This window comes from Ascaphus truei, chromosome 7 (assembly GCF_040206685.1).
Source record: "Ascaphus truei isolate aAscTru1 chromosome 7, aAscTru1.hap1, whole genome shotgun sequence".
Taxonomy (NCBI): domain Eukaryota; kingdom Metazoa; phylum Chordata; class Amphibia; order Anura; family Ascaphidae; genus Ascaphus; species Ascaphus truei.
In genome coordinates this window covers 26434458-26452732 of record NC_134489.1, presented here as the reverse complement: position 1 = coordinate 26452732, position 18275 = coordinate 26434458, and the positions used below count along the sequence as shown (strand labels likewise).

Below are 18275 nucleotides of genomic sequence, written 5' to 3'. Positions count from 1 at the left end.
CAAACAAACAAATAACACTATTACATTTTGTTACTTCACAACACATTCCCATTTTTCTCTACTTTTCCATACCCCACTAGTCCAAAAAAAACTTCAAATTCCATCAGTTATCATACCAGAAAATTTCCAATTATACTCCCCTTCATTTTTTTATTCCACTCATTCTTTCATCTTTCCCTGTCTAAACCTTTCATTTCCCTTACAAAAAATAAAAAATTACAACACATAAAAAAAATTACCTCTTCTCTTTCTGATTTCCCTTACTAAACATTTCTTTCCATACCTCTACCTCTTGTCTAAACCTCCTTTCTTTATTTTTGCTTTCTTTTTCCCCTTTCTATCCTTTCCTACTTTTTCCGTACTCTTATCAATCTGTTCTAATATTTCTACAAAATTCAATTGTATTTCCTCTTTTCTTTTCACTTTCTCTTCACTCTCTATGCTCTCTCTCTGTACTTCTTTTTTACTCTCCACCTTCTCCTCACTAGTATCTAAACATTCCTCTTTGTCTTCTTCTCTTTCACAAAACTGTCTTCCACTGCTTTCCTCTACATTTTCCTTTTCCAAGAAAAAACCTTCCTCATTTTCCCTCTCACTTTCAAAATCAACCTGTACTTCCTCCTCTACAACTTTTTCCTCCTTCTGACATTCTTCATTCTCTTCAATCTCACACAATATTGCATTTTCTGTCTCTATAAAGGCACTCTCTCTTTTCATATCACTTATTATGGCACCAATTTCACTCACATTCACTTCCTTTGGTACAATTTTAGTCACAACATTTTTTGTCCCTTGTTCTTTACTCTTCTTCGGGCACTGACGTGCTAAATGTCCAAAATCCCAACAAAAGTCACATTTCTTTGGTGCATTACATTTGCCTGCAATGTGTCCCTCTCTTCCACAATTCCAGCATATCACCCCAGAAGGTTGTCCTGGGTACCTCAAAAACCCTTTATTAGCTCCAATACAAAAATTTGCAGGGGGGTGCAATACTCCCCCTATATTCTCCGGGTCCGGTCTGAAACAAACTCTAAACAGTCTTTCACCATTAAAGATACCATAAGAGTTCTTTTGCTGTTCTCCTCCACCAACCACCGAGCAATATCTTCTCAAAAAGGTTACAATTTCTTCCTTACGAATAAACACATTGTATACATGTACAATCATAGGTCTTTCCATCGCCAAAAACCTGGGGATTGCACAGATCCCCATTCTCCTCAAAGCCTCCACTTTCTCTCCACACTTCTTGTATGTTCTCAAACACTCCATCTCCTTGCTGAATGACAAATCAAAGATCCCTTGTCTTTGGGATGCTTGTATACAGAAGATGTCTCCAATCTCTATTTCCAAAATTTCTGACAGCACCTCCTCCACGATAACCTGAAGTCCCACACGCCATCTCTTTGTCTTCTCCACCAGGAATCTGATGGTGTTTCTCTCACAGCCACCGGTCTCCATCTTTGTCCGTCTGTCGTCTGAGGATCAGGTACGGCACCACCACAGCATCAAGAGGGTTAAGTTCCTGGGAACGATCCCTCAAGGCCAAGGCGCCGGCCCCTCACCGTCTCTCTCTCTCAATGCTCCTTCTTTCCAGCGTCCGTCCGTCCCAGCTCAGGTGCGGCACCCCAACAGCAGCAAGAGGGTTAAGTTCCAAGGAACGATCCCTCAAGGCCAAGGCGCCGGCCCCTCACCGTCTCTCTCTCTCAATGCTCCTTCTTTCCAGCGTCCGTCCGTCCCAGCTCAGGTGCGGCACCCCAACAGCAGCAAGAGGGTTAAGTTCCAAGGAACGATCCCTCAAGGCCAAGGCGCCGGCCCCTCACCGTCTCTCTCTCTCTTTCCGTCCTTGTCCGCAAAAAACCTCATTTGGCTCTGGTGCGGCACCCTTATAGCAGCAAGGGGGTTAAGTCTGTTAGGACGATCCCCCAAGGCCAAGGCGCCGGCCCTTCACCATCTCACTTTCTCTCCTTGTCCGCTCATTGATCACCTCCCGCTGCCTGAGATGGCGCACCCCCCTAATAGCAGCATGAGTCTTTAGTCCCATCAGGCGACGATGACTCAAGGCCAAGGGGGCACAGTCTCAGCAAACCTCTCAGCCCAGACACTTGATCTGAGCCAAAAGGCCGAGAAGCGATAACCAGAAATGGGCCCCCGCCTGAGCGCCGCCCGACGGCCGGGGGCGCTACGCTTTAGGGAGAAGGGCAGAGGGAGCCGCTGGCTGCCCGCTCGCCTCCTCCCCCAGCAGGCATGCCTCCAGTCCCTCCGCTCCTTCCGACACAGCTCCGGGGAGTCTATGCAGCAGCGGCGGCGACGACGACGACGGATGCAAAAGCCAAAGACTTTCTATGGAGTAAAGAAAAGCAGCCGCACACACTGCTGGGGGGCCCGCATGGCCAGCAAACAGCCAAAAAGGCACATGCTTCCAGTTCTTTTTCCGGCACCAGGCTTCGTCTGCTTATTTGCATAGGAACCGCCCACTTTTTCTCTGCTAGCCGACTCGTCTGGGCTGCCATGAAACTCAGGCAGCAAGCAAGCAGCCAGTGGCTGGGCTTTTCAGTTCAGGTCATTTCAGCCAGCCAGCCAGCCAGCCAGCCATTGTGACAAGAAGCCAGCAAGTCAAGGCATTTGCTGCTTGCTGCTGCAGTGTTTGCTATGCAGGCTATTTGGATACAGCTTCAACAGGAGTTTCTTAGGCATCTGCTCGTTCGGACTGAATTAGGCTAGGCAGCAGGCGGCACTCCTGCTCCATGCGAGGAGGAGCTGAAAAGAAAAGAAAGTAAGAAGCCACGCAAAAGAGCAAACAAGACACAGCAAAAAGAAGGAGGCTTTATTTTGTCGTCATTTCATCTTCTTCTTTCTTTGCAAAAGAAAGAGCCAAAAATGCATGTTTGTTTTTTTTCTGTCAGACAGTCATTTGTTTCTATTTTTTGATACAAGCCAAATATCCCCAAAGGGAAGTGCACCGGTCCTGGAGGTACTGCAATACCAGGTCAATGCGTGGAGTGGACAGAGCAAGCTCTTCTTCCATCTCCCTGTTCTAAAAATCCATTTAATATATGGTCCCCAGATAGGGGACGTATCAGATATTAAACTGATAAGAACAGATTTTTTTTTTTTTTTTTATTATGAAAAATACTTTATTTATTCTTGACACGTAATTTCCACAACTTGTCACTTTTCGAAAAATAAAAAAACCCCAACATTACAAAAACCCCAAAACATTTCAATACAAATTTTGCATATAAAACTTCCAAGTTTACAAACATGACTTGGTACATAAAACAATTTTTCTTCTTTAAAACATTATCATTTTACAGGGTATATCTTCTTCATAGCGCGTTGAGAAAGGCACATTTATTTTACGGCAAGACTATCCAGTTTGTTTTTGTACCGCTACAATATTTCTCATACCTTTCCTTTTATGTTCCTCATACGCGAGCGGCTGAGTTTCCCAAAGTATAATCAAGGTATTTATATACATTATCACACTTGTCTCATCCTTTTGATATGCAAAAATTACGCCCCAACTTTCCATATCCCTGTCTCCCACCTTTTCTCTAAGCTCTTTTAGTTTCTCCTCTAATGTTAAACTCACTTTAAAAGGAAACTTGTCTATGTCTGAGCTACCTTCCTCCTTACTTCCCTCTTTCTCCTTTACCTCCTTGTTTTTGGTTTCTTTCCTCAACACTCTTTCCATCTCTTCTATCTCTTTTCCCACTTCATGTGCTACATGCTCTAGCTTTTTCCTCCTTTTTTCTGAATTATTTTCCAAAAAATGTTTCCTTGCGTTCTGTAATTTAGCTCGCGCTTTTCTATATTTATCTCCCCATCTTTTGATCAGTTTTGCTTCTCTGTTTTCCTCCCTCCTCTTTTCGTCTTCCTGGCTATCCTCCTCGCTATCCTCCTCTTCGTCAGTATCATCCTGCTCTTCCCCCTTGCTCTCACTTTCTCCTTCCTGTGCTAGTACCAAAAACTTTGACTTCCCTCCCATAGCCTGTGCTCTCTCACCTGATTGTCCCTTTTCTACATCTTGCTGCATCCTACGCTTTAGCGCATTCCTTTTCTCTGTTGTATCCATGTTTTCTACCTCCCCTTGCACTGGGTGTTTACCTCCCCCTACTACTACCCAATCTGTTTGCGCAGTTTGTTGGGATTCCAGTTCAAAGTCTTTATGTTGAGGTGTTCCCCTTTCTTCTAACCCTTCTGAGTCCTCCACAGCCTTAACGTCCTTCTCTTTCCTTTTGTTGGGGTTCTCCGCCAAGCTGTTTAGGAAACGATCCTCCTCTTCCTTCTGTTCCTTCACCCCTTCCTCGTATATCTCCGTAATCGTCGCTGAAACATCCTCCTCCTCCTCCTCTGATTGGCTTGTCTCCTCAACCTCTGTGACACTGCGTATGCCTGTGCTTGTTCTTGGCCCCTCTGTTCCTATAAACGCATTGTCCTCCTTCTGTATTGTCACCTCTTTCTCCTCCTGTGTCTCCGGCACCACGGTCGTCTCCTTGGGTGGTGGTGGTGGCCCCTCTCTCCACCGGCCACCTGCCGCTTGAGCATACGTTCTATTCGTGCACATACGAGACAAATGTCCTGGTGACCCACACAAATCACAAAGGCGGGGTAACTCACAATTATAGGCCGAATGTCCATTTTTCCCACAGTTCCTGCAATTCAGTCCAGATTTGTCACAAGTCTCTCTGACGTGTCCATATTGTAGGCAATTTCTGCAAAAGGTAGGTTGTCCAGGGTAGTACAGGAACCCCCTATTTCCTCCAATAGTAAAATTCGCCGGCGGGCTCATCACTCCTCCTACTGCGGATGCATCTTCTCTGAAACGTACCCAGAAGCGCCTTTTGCCGTTGTATACGCCATATTGATTTGTCAATTGTTGGCCTCCTTTTGCCACACTGCAATACCTCAGCAAAAATAAGTGCAGATCCTCTGTGCGTGCATATGGGTTATACATATGAATAGTCAGTGGTTTTTCTTCCATTGAAAAGCTGGGGATCACTTGAATTCCTCTCATCAGGGTATCATCCAACTTTGCTTTAAATCTTTCATAGTAGTTCAGGCAATCCTCTTGCTTGGTAAAAGTCAGATCATAGACTCCAATCCTTGGGAAGTCTTGCAGGCAAAACAATGTTTTCACAAAGTCCATTTCCAGCACCTTCAGTAAAATTTCTTGTACAACATACTTCAATCCAATTTCTTCTCTGCGTCCTTCTTCAACTTGCAACCGAATGGTATTCCTCAGGCGATCACCTTCTGCCATTTTCTGGCGATTCTATTGGTTGGGTTCAGACCCACAAAGACACATTGGATATCTCACTACACGTAGTGAGACCTCTATTGGTTGACAGTGATATCACACTCTCCAGTTACTGCGCCATCTATTGGTTGACAGTGATATCACACTCTCCAGGTACTGCGCCATCTATTGGTTAACCGTGGTATCACACTACACTTAGTGTGACCTCTATTGGTTGAAACCGGTACTACGTCCTCATGCAAATGAGCAGAACTAAAGTACTGCTGAATATTACAGCTTTTTTGTCAAAATCTGCTCAGAAATTCATCCCAGCAGCCGTTTTCACAGCCGACGCTTCTGTTATAGTGTTCAACAAGTCAAACACTACACTGGATCTTAGCCAAAAGGCCGAGAAGCGATAACCAGAAATGGGCCCCCGCCTGAGCGCCGCCCGACGGCCGGGGGCGCTACGCTTTAGGGAGAAGGGCAGAGGGAGCCGCTGGCTGCCCGCTCGCCTCCTCCCCCAGCAGGCATGCCTCCAGTCCCTCCGCTCCTTCCGACACAGCTCCGGGGAGTCTATGCAGCAGCGGCGGCGACGACGACGACGGATGCAAAAGCCAAAGACTTTCTATGGAGTAAAGAAAAGCAGCCGCACACACTGCTGGGGGGCCCGCATGGCCAGCAAACAGCCAAAAAGGCACATGCTTCCAGTTCTTTTTCCGGCACCAGGCTTCGTCTGCTTATTTGCATAGGAACCGCCCACTTTTTCTCTGCTAGCCGACTCGTCTGGGCTGCCATGAAACTCAGGCAGCAAGCAAGCAGCCAGTGGCTGGGCTTTTCAGTTCAGGTCATTTCAGCCAGCCAGCCAGCCAGCCAGCCATTGTGACAAGAAGCCAGCAAGTCAAGGCATTTGCTGCTTGCTGCTGCAGTGTTTGCTATGCAGGCTATTTGGATACAGCTTCAACAGGAGTTTCTTAGGCATCTGCTCGTTCGGACTGAATTAGGCTAGGCAGCAGGCGGCACTCCTGCTCCATGCGAGGAGGAGCTGAAAAGAAAAGAAAGTAAGAAGCCACGCAAAAGAGCAAACAAGACACAGCAAAAAGAAGGAGGCTTTATTTTGTCGTCATTTCATCTTCTTCTTTCTTTGCAAAAGAAAGAGCCAAAAATGCATGTTTGTTTTTTTTCTGTCAGACAGTCATTTGTTTCTATTTTTTGATACAAGCCAAATATCCCCAAAGGGAAGTGCACCGGTCCTGGAGGTACTGCAATACCAGGTCAATGCGTGGAGTGGACAGAGCAAGCTCTTCTTCCATCTCCCTGTTCTAAAAATCCATTTAATATATGGTCCCCAGATAGGGGACGTATCAGATATTAAACTGATAAGAACAGATTTTTTTGTTTTTCAAAGTATTTTATTGTTCCAAGATCAAAAATATACAATGTTTTACATTTTCAGAAAATAATAACAAAAACACGTCTATCATAAAAAAACATCTCTAGTATATTCCAACAATAAACATTCCATATTCCTCAAAACCCCCCTATACAAAAAAACTCTCCACTACTTATATCCACCATACTTATATATTGTTCTTGCAAAAATAATATTAGCGTATTTTCTTTGGACACCTTCAAAATACATTCCAAAATCTTGGTTGGAAGACTGTGCCCTTCTAACTATTACTTTTTCTAGGCAATCCATCTGCTGTTCTGTGGTTAGTCCCCTATGTTCTTCTCGCACCACTGAAAGCCAGAAAGCGTTATTTCCTACTTTCTCCTCAACTTCCTGCATTTTTTTGCCTAAGGCTATTTCCCTTGGCGACTCTCCTGGAGTGTGCTTCGGGGTCAATGTTTTATCCTTCCCCTTACTCTCACTTCCACTTATTCCACTTCCTTGTCTTTGTACTTTGATTCCTTGCCCTTTCTGCTCTTGATCCTTTCCCCAATTTTTTTTTGATGGTGAGCTATCACTCCCACTTTCTACCACTTTCAATTTTCTCGGTGTTACCTTTTCCCACTTTTGGTCTGCTGTTCCTTCCTGTTCTGTTCTACGCTTCAACATTCTTTTTTCTGCCGAGGACAACTCCATTGCCTCTTCCTGCGTCTCCTGACTTTTTTCCTTTTCTACCTCCAAGCCTACTAATTTTTTTCCCCCTGGGGTGGGGCGCTCCCAAAAAAAGCCCCCAACTATTTTAAACCCCAACTCTCTTGGGGTCCCCTTTTCCTCCCTTTTCTCTCTTTCCCATTCTTCTTCCTCCACCCTCCATTCCTCTTTCACTAACTCATAATCCTCTTTTGTCATTTCCTTCCTTAATGCTATGATTTTGGCTAGCTGTTCACCAATCTTTTTATTACTTATCCCTTCTTTTGCTTTCCTCATGATCCTAACCCAGAAAACCCCATCTCCTACTTCTTTTTGAAATTCCTCAAATTTTCTTTTAAAGGCTTCCGTACCTTCACCTTCACCTACCAGCCCTTCTTCCCCCCCTTCCCCCTGGTCCATCTGTACTTGGCTCATTTCTCCCTCCGCCTCTTCCTTTTTTCTAGCTTCCTCCTCCAACATTGCTTCTCCCTCCAGTCTAAACTCCTCCTCCCTCAGCCACTTCCTCTGGTCCTTTTTAACCTTCTTAAATTCTTCTTCAGTCATACCCCTTCTTCGATTCATAATCTCGTCTAATTCACTCATTATCTCCCTATCACTCACATTCTTTATTGCTTTACGTATCACATTCATCCAAAAATTTATATCTCCTACTTTCGCCTGAAACACATCCATTTTTTCTTTTAAAGCTTCTCCCTCTTCCTGTATCTCCTGTGCCTCCACTCTCTCCGCCCACTTTCCCTCCTGAGTGCCCAGGGCTTCCCCTTTTCCTTCTTGCAAGACCTCAGGGGTTTCCTCTACTTCTGGAAAACCTCCCTCCTGTAGGTCCATCCCTCCCTCCTCCTTTTGCCCCTCCCTTCGGATATGCCCACCTAACTCTGAGACACTTTCCTCCTCACTGCCTTTTGTTGCTTTGGGATCAAAGATAAGTCCCGTAAATTCTAGGTCTTTCCCCCCCACATTGCCCCCTACTACCTGTGCAAAAGTATTTCTACTTTTTCTACATTGCCAGGCTAAATGGCCTTGTTCTTCACAAAAGTCACATTTCTTGGGGCGGGCACATCTTCCAGCTGTGTGTCCCTCTTCCCCACAATTCCGACACACCTTTTCTGACTTATTGCATTCTTCTTGAGTATGTCCGTATTTATAACATTTCCTGCAATACTTTGCTTGTCCCGGGTAAAAAAGAAATCCACGGTTCCCCCCAATACTGAAAACCGCAGGGGGGTATTTCACACCTCCTTCTCTTGCTGGGTCCGGTCTGAAGCGCACCCAATATCTTCTTTTTCCATTATAAATCCCGTATGCATTCCGTAGCTCAACTCCTCCTTTAATCATGGTACAATATTGGTTCAGGAACATCCAAATATCGTCCTTTCTCACATAGGGATTGTACATATGCACCGTTAAAGGTCTTTCCCCCATCAGAAAGCTAGGAATTAGCTTGATGCCTTGCATCTCTGGTTCACACACCAATTTCTTTAACCTTTCGAAGGCGTTCTGGCAATCTCCATCCTCTTGAAACGTCACGTCATATATCCCTTGCCGTTGGAAATCCTGCAGGCACAGCATGCACTTCACATCCAACTCTGCCTTTTTCTGCAGCAGCTCTTCCACGATAAAGCGCAGATCCACGCGGTCTCTCTCCGTCTCAGCGACCTCCAACCGCAGCGTGTTCCTCATCTGAACACCCGTCTCCATCTTGTCAGGCTTAGGTGCGGCACCCCTAAAGCAGCATGAGACTTAAGCCGGTAAGGCGATGTCTCAAGGCCAAGGTGCCGGCCCTTCGCTCTCTCTGCTCCCGATCACTCCTCGTCGCTCGAGATAGCGTGCCCCCCCAAAAGCAGCAAGGATCTTAAGCCCCCGAAGGGGCGATGATCCAGGGCCAAGGGGGCACAGTCCCAGCTAAGCCCCTGACTCAGACACAATGATCTGAGCCAAAAGGCCGAGAAGCGATAACCAGAAATGGGCCCCCGCCTGAGCGCCGCCCGACGGCCGGGGGCGCTACGCTTTAGGGAGAAGGGCAGAGGGAGCCGCTGGCTGCCCGCTCGCCTCCTCCCCCAGCAGGCATGCCTCCAGTCCCTCCGCTCCTTCCGACACAGCTCCGGGGAGTCTATGCAGCAGCGGCGGCGACGACGACGACGGATGCAAAAGCCAAAGACTTTCTATGGAGTAAAGAAAAGCAGCCGCACACACTGCTGGGGGGCCCGCATGGCCAGCAAACAGCCAAAAAGGCACATGCTTCCAGTTCTTTTTCCGGCACCAGGCTTCGTCTGCTTATTTGCATAGGAACCGCCCACTTTTTCTCTGCTAGCCGACTCGTCTGGGCTGCCATGAAACTCAGGCAGCAAGCAAGCAGCCAGTGGCTGGGCTTTTCAGTTCAGGTCATTTCAGCCAGCCAGCCAGCCAGCCAGCCATTGTGACAAGAAGCCAGCAAGTCAAGGCATTTGCTGCTTGCTGCTGCAGTGTTTGCTATGCAGGCTATTTGGATACAGCTTCAACAGGAGTTTCTTAGGCATCTGCTCGTTCGGACTGAATTAGGCTAGGCAGCAGGCGGCACTCCTGCTCCATGCGAGGAGGAGCTGAAAAGAAAAGAAAGTAAGAAGCCACGCAAAAGAGCAAACAAGACACAGCAAAAAGAAGGAGGCTTTATTTTGTCGTCATTTCATCTTCTTCTTTCTTTGCAAAAGAAAGAGCCAAAAATGCATGTTTGTTTTTTTTCTGTCAGACAGTCATTTGTTTCTATTTTTTGATACAAGCCAAATATCCCCAAAGGGAAGTGCACCGGTCCTGGAGGTACTGCAATACCAGGTCAATGCGTGGAGTGGACAGAGCAAGCTCTTCTTCCATCTCCCTGTTCTAAAAATCCATTTAATATATGGTCCCCAGATAGGGGACGTATCAGATATTAAACTGATAAGAACAGATTTTTTCTTTTTAAAGGTTTTTATTGAACAGTTTTTATAATACAGCATATACTTTTCGAAAAGAAAAAAACCACCCCTACATTACAGGAACCCATAACATTTCAACACATAGTAAATATTTACCTATACATCCTTCTATTATCCATAATGAAACACAAAACCGATATTTTACATTTACAATATCCTTTCTCTTAAGCTCCCATATGCTTTTACTCCACAGCACATGCTGTGAAGTGGAGCATCGGCCCACCTCTACTCTCCGATACTCCACACTAAGGCCCCAAATCAATACACATAGTGTCTTCACACTTACTTTATCTAAACAAACTACCATCCATATTCTCTGCCTTAGTGTAAAAGCATATGAACCTTGTTTTTTCCCTTAAAACCTTTACATCTTTACGATTAATCTACTCCACATTCCTGTCTTCCAGAGATCTTCTCCTTCCTCTTTTCCCCACCTTTTTGTATCAAGCAAAAAACACATAAACATTTTCCCTAATATCATCCTCACACACATATTTACTCCTATCACTTCTTGTCTATATATCAACACATTTCGTACCTCCCACATCACTTCTTTCACACAATTAACTATCTTCCATAACCCACTCACTTTCTTCCTACTCCCTTCACATAACCCATACATCATCATTTCATACTCTAGTTTTTTTATCCCCGTCACCTCCTTAATAATTCTCCCCAAACATCTCCACACATTTCTAACAAAATAACAGTTCCAAAATAAATGTACAACATTTTCAGAACCTCCACATCCATCCCTTGGGCAAACCTCAGTTCTTGCTAGATTTCTTCTTTTCTGAAAAAACCTAACTGGCAAGCATTTGTGTACCGACATCCACGCCAAGTCCTTCTGATTGTTTGTTAGGTCTTTTTGACACACATTCTCCCACACCTCTACAGTCTGCTTCTCATTTAATCCTTCAATGATCTCAATACCCTCTTTATTGCTTATTATTTTCTTTATTTTTCTATAATCTCCCCAACAACTTTTATCAATCTTTTCTAAATCAAATTTCCTCATAAATTTTTTTATCCTCCCATAACTCTCCGGGGTTGTAAAACACACAGGTTTTCTAAGATCTACTCTACTCCAACCTAATTTTCTTAGCATACTCCCAGCTGCATACCTGCACAGACATGCTGCCTTATTATCCTTGTTTTTTACTAACATAAAACAAAATTGTGCATATTTCGCCTCCATGTTTACTTCCACGTTAGGGAAGTCTTTTCCCCCTTTCTTCTTTTCCTTGTATAAGATCTGTCTTTTCAGTTTTTCTTTTTCTGATCCCCAAAAAAACACAAATAAGAATCTTGTTACTTTTTTTAACCATTTATCTGTTGGGGGGAACACCATCCCCAAATATAACAAAGTAGGTATCAATACGGCTTTCGTAATTAAAACCTTCCCCTCTATTGATAGCCTCCTAAAAGACCAAAACTGAATTTTTTTTGTTATCTTTTCACCAATACTTTCCCAATTCTCCTCGCCTTTTAAATCTTCGCCAAACCATACTCCCAAAATTTTTAAGTGCTGTTTTTCCACTGGGATTCCACACTCTTCCAGCTCCCTCCAGGGACCAAAAGCCTTACAACTGCTCTTGTCCCAGTTTACTTTAAACCCAGAGGCTTGACAGAACATTTCTACATGAAATTTAGCTCTTTTAATTGCTACCTGTGATGTGCATATTAATGTAACATCATCCATGTAACCTAGGACTTTCACACTCCTACCTCCACTCCCTGGGATTTCCACTCCTCTGATCACCTTATCACCCCTAATCTCACTTAATAATGGTTCAATTGCACAAATAAAAACAATGGGGGACAACGGGCACCCTTGTCTTACACCAGATTTTATCGATATTTTATCAGTTAAAAAACCATTCACCAGTACCTTGCTGAAAACTCCCTTGTACAAACCTCTTATTTGTTTCGTTAGCCCATCTGGGATTCCAAGTTTTTCCAACACTTTAAAGAGGAAGCTATGCGACAGCCTGTCATAGGCCTTTTCAAAATCTATGTTGGCTACCACTACCCCCTGTTGCCTCTCATTACAATACCAAATTAGATCTCTAATTAAAATTAGGTTCTCTGTAATCTGCCTACCTGGTACTGCACAGACCTGGTCCTCTTCCACTATCTTCCCTATTACACTTCTTAGTCTTATCATTACAATTTTAGCTATTATTTTGTAATCAACATTCAGGAGCGTAATTGGCCTCCAGTTCTTTAAATCTCTTTTGTCCCCTTTCTTATAAATTAGGGTAATTATCCCCTCCTGAAAAGACTCCGGTGTTTTCCCTGTCCTCCACACTTCTTTACATACTTCCACGAGCTCAGGCCCCACTAACTCCCAGAACTCACAATAGAATTCGTAGGGTAGTCCATCACTCCCTGGTGTCTTTCGTTTTTTTCCACTCCTTACCCCTTCTTCAACTTCTATTGCACTTACCTCCCTTCCCAAAAAACACTGTTCTTCACTATCCAACTTACACTGAATTTTTTCCAATAGCCCCTTTTCTATTCCCTTATCCCTACTCTTCTCTTCAAATAATACTTTATAATATTCTTCAACTTCCCTCAGTATTTTCCCTGTTCCATGTGTATTAATTCCATCCTTATCTAAAACCGAACTCATTACCGCTTTTTCCGAAAAGACTCTTTTAAAAAAATACGGTGTGCATTTTTCATCTTTTTCTATTTCTTCCACTCTCGCCGCATTTATAATTTTTTTACCTTTATTCTCTATTATTTTCCTTAGCTCTTTCTTTCCTTTTTCTATTTCCTCCTCCACATCCCACCCTAGTTTTTTTAATTTATACAAAAACTGTCGTCTCAGCAACGCTACTTCAAGCTCTTCTTCTCCAGCCCTCGCTTTCTCACTACCCTTCTTAATAAAGAATTTCTTCGTTTCTTTTTTGAACCACTCCCACCACTCAACCACATCCCTAAATTCATTTATCCTGTCTTTCATCCTTGCATACAACCTTTCATACTGCTCTCTAATTTTCACATCCTCCATCAATGTCACATTTAACTTCCAGTACCCCTTTCCATACTCTTCTATTCCTTCCACATCCACTCTACACCTAATGCATACATGGTCCGAGAACGCTACTTTGGTCACCTTCCACTCTATCACATTCATCCCTTTAGATAAAAAGACAAAATCTATTCTAGATTTAACATCCCCTTTGTCACTATACCATGTAAAATCTCTTGGGGTTTTCCCCCATATTTTACTTGCATCCCTTAACCCATAGTCCTTTATTATATTTTTTAACAAAGTACATGTCCCGTCTGGTCTCTGTTTCTCTGCCCCTCCTACTCTGTCTTCTTTCTCTAGCACACAATTGAAATCCCCCACAACTATTGTGGGTTCCCGTCCTGGCAAAAACATTTGAAGTCTCTCAAACAATTCCTCCCTCTGATTATTGCACGGTGATGCATATATATTAAAAATTCGAAACTTCACCCCCCGCCACCTAAACATAACACAAATTAACCTCCCAGGTTCAATTATTGTTGTTTTAAGCACAACAAATTCCTTTTTCCCAAACAATATGCCCACCCCTGCATTTCTATTTTCATAACACCCCGACCAAACGGCTTCCCCAAATTCCCACTCCTCCTTTTTTGGTGAGTCTGCTATCCCACACTCTTGAATGCATGTGATGTCGCTTTTTGTTTTTGCCACAAAGTCTAAAATCACTGCTCTCCTTGCAGGAGCTTTAATGCTCCTCACATTTAGTGTGGTGATTACAAAAGTCATTTTTCCCCAAAAAAGTTCTTGTACTCACGGGCTTTCATCCTTCCCCGTTTTATTCATCCCCGTAGTCTCCATCAAATTTTCTTCGTCAAACCCCACTACACAGGATACCTCACACGGTGACACAGGGTCTGAGCAAGCATAGTCCTCTCCCAATGACCCTGGACTACTGAATGTCCCCACTATGGCCGCAGTAGAGGTTGTGGGTAGGTCTTCTTCCAGTCCATCCAAGACTTGGTACCTAGATGGTTGCCCAACCGGCTCTTGCACCTCCACTTTCCTTTTAATTTTATCTGTTTTTCTCCTCTTTTTTTGTTGCGCATAAACGCCTTCTCCTTCTTCCTCTTCCTCTTCCTCTTCTTCCTCCATCCTTTTAGGTGTTCCTCCTTCCTCCATTTCTTCCTCTTGCTCTGGTCTGAGTTCCTTCGGTATCCCAATTGATTCTTGGGAAGCTTCTCCTTCTTGGTTACTTTGTTCACCCCTTTCTGAGGGAGTCTCAGACACATGGGACACACCCCCATCCTCCTCCTCCATTTCTGCTGTCCATTGGGCATCTACCCCCAGGACATCGCGCTGTAGAGGTTCAGCTGTCTCTGTCGTATCTTCCTCCCTCTCCCTCTCTCTCGCCATTCGGGCTTCTTCATCTTCTTCTTCTTTTCTCTTCATTCTCGCCTCATGGGATGATGGCCGCTTAGGGCAATTTCTGGCCATGTGATTCTCATCCCCACACAAGTCACATTTACGGTTTTTCTTGCAGTTTCCTGCATAATGTCCACGCTCACCACAATTCCGGCAATGCATGCCTGATATATGACAGGTCTCTTTCATATGTCCATATGTCCAACAATTCCGACAAAATTGCGCTTGGCCTGGGAAAAATAAGAATCCACGATTTCCCCCCAGGCTGAAGTTGGCCGGAGGGTGCATCACACCCCCTATATTGGACGGGTCTGGTCTAAAGGCAACCCAGTATTTCCGTTTACCATTATAGATCCCGTACTTATTCCTCATCTGTTCTCCTCCCCTCACCACTCTACAATACCGTTTCAAGAAAACATCAATGTCCTCTCCGTTCACCCGTGGGTTAAACATGTGCACAGTCAGAGGTTTCTCTTCCAGTTGGAAATTAGGGATTAGCTCGATACCTCTCATGCTCTCTTCCCCAAGTCTTTTCCTTGTTTCTTCGTAAAGGTTCCAGCACTGACCTGTCATATAGCAAGTGATGTCGTAAATCCCTTGACGTTGAAAATCTTGCACGCATAGGATGTCCTCCAATATTACACTGGTTTTCAAGATGATTTCCTCCATCACAAAGTCCAAAGTAACTCTGTTCCTCTCCTCTGCAGCAACAAAAACGCGGACCGTGTCCCGCATACACCTCCTCTCCGACATCGTTCTCCGAGCTTCGGTGCGGCACCCCAATAGCTGCAAGTGGGTTAAGCCCTTTCGGGCGATCCCACAAGGCAGAGGCGCCGGCCCTCACTCTGTTTGGCCCTCCGACCACGACCAAGATGATCGCAGCCAAAAGGCCGAGAAGCGATAACCAGAAATGGGCCCCCGCCTGAGCGCCGCCCGACGGCCGGGGGCGCTACGCTTTAGGGAGAAGGGCAGAGGGAGCCGCTGGCTGCCCGCTCGCCTCCTCCCCCAGCAGGCATGCCTCCAGTCCCTCCGCTCCTTCCGACACAGCTCCGGGGAGTCTATGCAGCAGCGGCGGCGACGACGACGACGGATGCAAAAGCCAAAGACTTTCTATGGAGTAAAGAAAAGCAGCCGCACACACTGCTGGGGGGCCCGCATGGCCAGCAAACAGCCAAAAAGGCACATGCTTCCAGTTCTTTTTCCGGCACCAGGCTTCGTCTGCTTATTTGCATAGGAACCGCCCACTTTTTCTCTGCTAGCCGACTCGTCTGGGCTGCCATGAAACTCAGGCAGCAAGCAAGCAGCCAGTGGCTGGGCTTTTCAGTTCAGGTCATTTCAGCCAGCCAGCCAGCCAGCCAGCCATTGTGACAAGAAGCCAGCAAGTCAAGGCATTTGCTGCTTGCTGCTGCAGTGTTTGCTATGCAGGCTATTTGGATACAGCTTCAACAGGAGTTTCTTAGGCATCTGCTCGTTCGGACTGAATTAGGCTAGGCAGCAGGCGGCACTCCTGCTCCATGCGAGGAGGAGCTGAAAAGAAAAGAAAGTAAGAAGCCACGCAAAAGAGCAAACAAGACACAGCAAAAAGAAGGAGGCTTTATTTTGTCGTCATTTCATCTTCTTCTTTCTTTGCAAAAGAAAGAGCCAAAAATGCATGTTTGTTTTTTTTCTGTCAGACAGTCATTTGTTTCTATTTTTTGATACAAGCCAAATATCCCCAAAGGGAAGTGCACCGGTCCTGGAGGTACTGCAATACCAGGTCAATGCGTGGAGTGGACAGAGCAAGCTCTTCTTCCATCTCCCTGTTCTAAAAATCCATTTAATATATGGTCCCCAGATAGGGGACGTATCAGATATTAAACTGATAAGAACAGATTTTTTTTTTTTTTTTTTTTAACTGATAAGAACAGATTTTTTGTTTTAAAGTTGTTTATTTGTGCATAATTTATTTTACAACATTTAAAACTTTTCAAGAACATATATAACATTTTGGAATATATCTCTTCTAAAATAGAAAACATATCAACGTAAACTCTATCATTTTATGTTCTAAACCATTCAAATTTTAAACATTTCTATACATCTCTTTTTTTCCGAGCACTAATTGAGGACCCTGGTTTTATTTTTAAACCTGCTTCAATTGATTGTATATTTTTCTCTATTATTTCTAAATTTGATTTCTCATCTGCATTATCCCACACTAGTAAAAGTCTTTGGAGTTCTAGTCTATTGTTTATCTCGTGTTCTTTCACTCTTGCTTTTTTCTTCTCAAGATAGATTCTTTCCTTTTCAGCTGCTTCCTTTGCTATATCTTCTTCACTAGTTCTGCTTATTTTCCTCTGGACTTTTCCTTTCCCCTGTATTTGACCCATTCCCTGATTTTTTTGGGAGGATGAACTCTCACTCTTACCACCTCTCTTTTGTGATTCACCGTCACCACTCTCCACCGTTGATACTGCTCCTCCTTCACTCTCACTCCTACTTGTCCCCCCCACTTTCCGTTCTGGCATACTTGTTTCCTTCCCTCCCCCTTCACTTTCTGACGAGGAGATCGGTCCCCAATCACTCCCACTACTTCTCGCTACTTCCAGTGTTTTAGTTTCCGGAACACTAGGATACCCCTCAGAATCACCACGCTCTTTCTCCCTTGGCATGATGCTTTCCGGGGTCTCCTCCACAACTAGATCTTGTACTTTCTCCTCCTCGCTAACATCCTCCAGTTCTCCTACATATTCCCTTTCCTCCTCTCTTTCCTTGAGGACTGCTCTGCCCTCTTTTACCTCCACCAAATGTATATTCTCTTTTTTCATTTCCTCATATTTCTCTTTTGTGATGTTTTTCCTCTGGTGCATTACTTCATCTAATCTCTTTATAATTTGTAGCTCTGTACTTCCTACATGTTGCTTCCTAAAAATGTCTACCCAAAAATCTACTTCCCCTACTGCGCTCTGGAACTCATCCATTTTCTCCAATAAAGCACTCCTATGTGGTACTTCTCCTATCTGTTCCCTCCCTATCTTCACCACCCTCTCTACTTTCTCTCTAGGCCCCTCTCTCTTCTCTCCCCCTTGGCCCTCCTTCCTTTCTGCTTCCTGTTCATTTTTACGTTTTTGGGGCTTCTTTTCCCCCACTGTAACCTCCATTCCCTCCTCCTTTTCTTCACAAGGCATCCCCTCTCCCCCCTGTGTATCATGAAATTCCATACTTTCCCCCCAGTTTGGGGCAGGCGTATTCACAGACCCTGCTTCCCCACCCTTATCCACATCCTGATCAAAATCTCCCCCTTCCTTCTTTTCCCCACCAAAACTTTGAGCCACAGAGTCCAAGAAAATATCTTCCTCTCTTTTTTCCTGGGCTTCTTTCTCTCTTCTTTCCTGCCCAGTTTCAAACCCACCTCTGGTCGTCTGGGCGTAGGACCTCCTTTTTGAACACTGGCGGTATAAATGTCCACTTTCTCCACACAGATCACACTTCTTCGGGACGCTACAGTGTGCTGCTGTGTGCCCCTCCTCCCCGCAATTCCGGCACACTATCCCCGTTTTTTCACATTCGTCCTTAGTGTGTCCGTACTGAGAACAG

At 44.7% G+C, this 18275-nt stretch overlaps 2 non-coding genes and 2 pseudogenes across 2 annotated transcripts; all 4 read right to left on the bottom strand.

Moving 5' to 3' along the window:
• Positions 1-2949: 2949 nt before the first annotated feature.
• Positions 2950-3134, bottom strand: LOC142500047 (U2 spliceosomal RNA). Its single transcript, XR_012802787.1, has one exon. It is a non-coding gene; the product is annotated as a U2 spliceosomal RNA (small nuclear RNA).
• A 3342-nt stretch (positions 3135-6476) lies between these two features.
• On the bottom strand, positions 6477-6650 carry LOC142500827 (U2 spliceosomal RNA; annotated as a pseudogene).
• Positions 6651-10114: 3464 nt separating this feature from the next.
• Positions 10115-10287, bottom strand: LOC142500175 (U2 spliceosomal RNA; annotated as a pseudogene).
• A 6131-nt stretch (positions 10288-16418) lies between these two features.
• LOC142500230 (U2 spliceosomal RNA) lies at positions 16419-16608 on the bottom strand. The gene has a single exon (XR_012802862.1). It is a non-coding gene; the product is annotated as a U2 spliceosomal RNA (small nuclear RNA).
• Positions 16609-18275: the final 1667 nt, after the last annotated feature.